Source organism: Mustelus asterias, chromosome 7 (assembly GCF_964213995.1).
Source record: "Mustelus asterias chromosome 7, sMusAst1.hap1.1, whole genome shotgun sequence".
Lineage (NCBI taxonomy): Eukaryota > Metazoa > Chordata > Chondrichthyes > Carcharhiniformes > Triakidae > Mustelus > Mustelus asterias.
In genome coordinates this window covers 81,123,277-81,129,276 of record NC_135807.1, presented here as the reverse complement: position 1 = coordinate 81,129,276, position 6,000 = coordinate 81,123,277, and positions in this window count along the sequence as shown.

Below are 6,000 nucleotides of genomic sequence, written 5' to 3'. Positions count from 1 at the left end.
CAGCTTTGTTACTTAACTAATGCAACATGGATCAGGACCTATTTCCTCCCTTGTTACTATTGCTTTGGAGTTATACAATGGGAAAGTAGATACAGGCATAATTTTAACTTTGGCGAAAATGTAAAAGGGAAGTATTGCACTTGGCTGTCTGTTGCATAATTTTGTCTATTGCGATGACCCCAGTGCACCCGTAATATTCAACCCTGATGTTATTTTTCTATTTTAGTACAAAAATGAACATAAATAAAATAAAAGGTGGAAAAAGAATCACAGATAAATGCACTAAATGTTCACATGATATCACATGACATAATTTTAAGGCTAATTTACGTTTTGTGTAAACTAGATGAAATGGTAGGTTAGCTCAAAATTTCTATGCTGATTATTTTGCATCTATTTTAAATGTTGTATTTAAATACTGGATTGTACTTCTTTAGGCTCTTTAGTTAGTTACCCTGTTCCAATTTGAAAATACACAAGGCTTCAAAAACCAGAGGGCCAGAAGTGATTGTGATCAAGGAAGGGAAGTTAGAGCAGGGGAGACCCAGGTTTTCTTGTGGAATCTGCAGGAGCACATTTGCTCCCCTTGGCCCAAAGGAAAGGGGAGCAAATGTCCTATTCTGGCTCCTGTTGCCAGCAGGTTTGACTTTACAAAACTGTCCTATTAATATTAATAACATTGTGACATCAGGACCTAATTTGACTATTCATGAAAGAAATCTGTTAAGTTTAAGTTTATTTATTAGTGTCACAAGTAGGCTTACATTAACACTGCAATGAAATTGCTGTGAGAGTCCCCTAGTCGCCACACTCCAGTTTCCTGTTTGGATACACTGAGAGAATTTAGCATGGCCAATGCACCTAACCAGCCTGTCTTTCAGACTGTGGGAGGAAACCGGAGCATCCGGAGGAAACCCACACAGACACGGGAAGAAGGCACAGACTCCACACAGACAGTGACCCAAGCCGGGAATCGAACCCGGGTCACTGGTGCTGTGCGGCAGCAGTGCTAACCACTGTGCCACGGGCACGGGTCCTTGGACATTGCAGAATGAGGGCAGGAAGTCAGCGCTACGTCTGCTTTTCCATTCTAACTGCCTCTAGCCCTGTTTCAGGTAGGTGGATTCAAGGCTTAGAATTCCCTCCACTGTATCTGTGAAATAGAATGAATGAAACCGATAACTAATAATGCCGCTATCTGTGAATGCCAAACAAAATACATCCAACAATATCAACAAAAAGCTCAAATGAAGTTGTGATGTAGCCAGATCAAAGATCTTCTTTCAGGCAAACAATCTAATTTCTTTTAACTGCCCCAAATATTTCACAAAATAATTATTTTTCATCATTTAAAGACTGAAATTGGCAACTTAATTACTCTCCGCTGGTGTTTGTACCGGCACTGTTATTCTGTTCAGTGGTATGAGGTATGAGCAAATACTAAAGAGCTAATTTGAGTAGATTCCCAACATGTTTGAATATGTACCAAAACCCCAGAAAAATGTGAAATGGCCATGCTTGAAGCAACACAAGAGGCTGTGGTTGGTTTTTTTTCTTCAGACAGGGAAGTAAAAGAATTGAATTCCTAGTCCTTCAAAATCGAATACTTGTGAGTGGATTTTGTTACTGGTGATAAACTGTCAGTGCTCCACAGAATAGTGAAGGAATCTACACTGCAACAGTCACAACTGTACCAATGCCAGCTTCATTTTAAAATTGCTTTGTCAGTGTGTTTTCATTGCTTCGGGTTGGTCTGCACTCAATCTTCTGTGGAGCACAGTAAGGGCAATATACTGTAGCAGATGAAGGAATCTTAAATGATCTATGCTATGAAAGAAAATGTAGAGCAAAGATATTTCTGTTACCATGTAGTTTTTAATTTTCACTTCCTCTATGCTGTCTGCTAACTTCCCCTCTCCTGAAAGCATTGATTTCCAACAGGAGAACAAGTTGGTGTGTTAACTGGTATCTCCTCCCCATGCCAATTATTCATGAATGAGCCTAACCAATAATGACTGTCAAGCAATCCTTCTGCAGAGGTAAGAGCTTTACAGCTAAACCTCTTCCTGTTCCCACCTAATGTTCACATTCCCACAGATCTAGCACCTTTGCCCTCCATTTCCTAGCTAAGTATAACAGCAGCCTCTGTCGAGATCAGCCAACATAGCACAACACTGAGGATCAAACCTAGGGGCCTTCCTGGCATCTGTAGTTCAGCTGCAAGGGAGACAAGATTGTTTTGAAATATGGCCGATAAAGTCACAAAGATGGTCAAATCAAGCTTTATCATCACAATTTCACGAGGTGATACCTTGGTCTTTAATATATCCTGCAGCTGCATGGATCATTTGTGCAGAAAATGACAAACATACTCACATTGACAAAACACATTAATTTGCATCAGCTATTCAAGTTATTAGGTGCTGCATAATTTTAGTAATTCCCATTCAAAAAGGCTTATCTCTTTTGCTTCATCAGAACTGGAATTACACAGCCAGCAACAAGAAACACTGGGATTGAGTTTCCACTTCGGGTGCGATCAAGGATTTGGGTGCAAATTGCACCCAGAATTGCACTCATTTTGAAATGTTGTTCTCATGTTTCTGCTCAGCCATTTGCATTTCAAACAAATACGAAATCTGCCATCGACCAGCACAATTAGGCAGCATTTTGGAACTTTTTTTAAAATTTTGCATTCAAAAATATTCTTCATTATATTTAAGAGTGGGAACTTGGTGCAGTTTTATTAATACATCTGAAGTGGGCTAATCAAAAAACAGGATTTTAATCAGTGTCTCGCCCAAAATCTAAGGTTAAGCTGATTTTAAATAACTGAAAACAAATTTTAGAAACTACACTGAACCATTTGCCAGCTATGTTATTATATAGAGTTGGGTTCATACTAAATTAGAAATAAAGCAAAAGCTTTTAAGAATGCGCCTATTAATATCCTTATGCCTAAGATAAACTGAATTCTAAGGCCTCTTAGAAGGTCCGCAAATGGTCACAGTTGGTGGAAATTCACTAAGGTCATTCATTTGATTTTGGAGTCTGGTGGGTTGAATGGATGAGGCCAGATTGTAGCCGAATGTCTTTAAACCGGCACAAAAGGTTGCAAAGTGGCATTAAACAAAATATGCACTTAAAATTCCACAACCATGTGGACTGGATTGACCAATTTTGAGCAATTTGGACTGACAAAACCAACGCAACCGAGTGGAAACACCAGGCCACCATGTATATATATAAATGCAACCTGCATCAAACTTAGAACGTACACATAATGGCAGGATTTTATGGCCTCGCTCGTCCCGAAACTGTAAAATCCCGCCTGAGGTCAACGGATCTTTCCATGGTCCGCCCCTCACCCGCTCCGATTCCCGTAGCGGGCGAGGCAGTAAAATCCCAGCCATAATGATTGAGTAATCAGCTTGTGCCTGTTGAAGCAGTCATCGTTTATGATTTATTAATTGGCATGTGTAATGATCCAGATAACAGGAGCGATTAACCAGGACATTACACATTTTGCAAACTGTTTTATATTCTTCTTTGTTTTGTATTAATTACGATTGGGATTTTTAAAGACCAAGGCTGGGATGTTCCGGCCACGTCATGGCGGGACGTGCCACAGGAGATTCAGCAGCCCAACAAAAAGTCCATTGACTCTTGGCAGGACCAGACGATCCTGGCCCAAAATCAAGTAGCCAAGAATGATGAGTGCAAAGCAAGAATAACAAAGTTATCATTTCAAAGTGACTGACTTTTCCTCAGAGAAATGTTCTGCAACACTCACTGTGAAAATGCATCATGTTCCTCATAAACATCACTGGGATTTCATAGAGATTTTGATGACCATCACTGTTCAGGGTGAATTGTGTACATTTGTACACCAGCGCAACATTAAGGACGTGAAAGTGTGCACTAACCTGTGAGGTGCCTTTGAACATTTTACCATTTTAATGATGCTATATTAATGCTTCTGATGATTCAGGGGAAAATGGGAGTAAGACAAAATTGGCCAAACATTAAAAATGGAGCAAGCAATAAGAATCTAGTGAGAATAAAGATTTGGGAGCTCACAAAGAAAAACTGTAATCATGCAGCGAGAGACAATGTAAGATAACAGTAAATGTGATTCTCTGTAAATGTTGTAGAAATGTAACAAATTGTTTATTTGGCACAAGAGCCTGCTCATGTGCTACCTGAACATACAGATGTGTTTGTATATTTGAGCTGCCTAGAGTTTATAAATTCCCATTGTTACAGGAAAATATGTAAGTGATCATACAAAATGATCATAGCGATCTGAAGCACCCTTATCGATTGCTCTATTTTTTTCATATTTTAATATCTTAGATAATTACCATTATGTAATGCCTGACACAAAACAGTAGCCCAAATCTTCTGAGCAGCAGCAATGCTGCGTACATTGCCAGTGAGCGCAATTTCTCCCAGCCCAATGCTGCAGTGCATTTTCTCCCGGGATCTTTTGATCCCAGCTGCCAAAGAAATGCACAACGCAGCGTCCCCCGGGGAACACAGGAGCCAAGTAAAGTATGGCATTAGCTGCTGTGTTCCACTTGGTAAGTTTAAATGTCAGTTGAATGTGGGTTAATGGGTGGATGAATGAATGGGTAAGTGGCTGAGGTAGGTGAATAGGTGGGCCTGTGAAAGGTGGGTGGATAAGTGGGAGATGGGTGAGATGGGTAAATGGGTAAGTAGGTAAGTAGGTGGGTGAGTGGGTAGTTGGATGCTTGGGGGGATATTTGGGTGGTGGTCAGGGCAGGGTGATAGAAAGGTGGTCAGGGTCAGGGAAGGGATGGAGTCAGGTTAGGATGGTGGTCAAGTCCAGCTGGGGGGTAGTCAGGTGGTCAGGGGTGGCAGTCAGATTGGGTCTGTTTGGTTGGGGGGGTGGGGGGGTTAGTCGGGTCTGGTGGGGTTGAGAGGATGTGGAGAACAGGAAGTGTTGTTCAGGTCCAATCAGAGATAGTCAGGTGGTTGGGGGCTGGTCGGGTGTGATCCTGGGGTGGAGTGGGGTGGTGGGTTCATTGGGTTCAGTAGGGGAAGGGGGAATTAGTCAGGTGGTTGGGGGGTGGTCGGGTGTGATCCTGGGGTGGAGTGGGGGGGTGGGTTCATTGGGTTCAGTAGGGGAAGGGGGGATTATCAGGTGGTTGGGGGGCGGTCGGGTCATTTTGGTGGTGGGGGATGGGGGTTCAATCTGGTGATCCGGGAGTAGACAGGTCGGAGGAAAATTGGGTGGGCTGGATTTCATTGGGATGTGGTGTCAGGGAGTTTATCAGGGGTGTGGGCCAGTTGTGGAGTTACCCAGGTATCAGAGAAGGTTTTAATCCATCTAACATTTCCTGGGTAACTGTCCAGGTGAGTACCGCAGATCTCTCCCAAGTCTCCAATTCTCGGACAGTTGGAGACTCGTGCGGAGGGTCCAGGGGAGTATTGGAAGCTTAAACTTAGGAAATTCCCACATAGGTCAGCATGTCAAGACTTCTGCAGGGTCCCGACGCTCATCTTCAATCTTATGTCCAGTTTCTGACGATCCAGAAACCGAAAGATTTGGGCCTGTGTGTCTTCCGGAATAGTAGGTTTCTTAAATAAACTTTGTAGCACCATGTGGAACTTTAATAGCTAGACTGCCTCAGTTATCCAGAGCGGAGATGATTAAGTTATTATTTGCTATAATTACTGCTTTCTACAAGCATATCCTTTAGCTTATTTACCTGACCCTCATGTTTTAACAGTAACCAAGGTACAAATCTATACATACCCATTATGGATAATCAATGAACAGCTTTTCCCACTCAGTAACACTATACCATATCCATGCACAAAACCTGTGGTAAACTGCTTCCTATTCTCACCTGTATACAAAAAAGTAGCAACATTTTGCAGTATCATGCTGTTTTTCCTCATAAATGCAGTGCCTTGTGTTGATATAATAAATTTTGCATTTCTATAAGAGCTAACTCGGTGAAAATTAAAAGC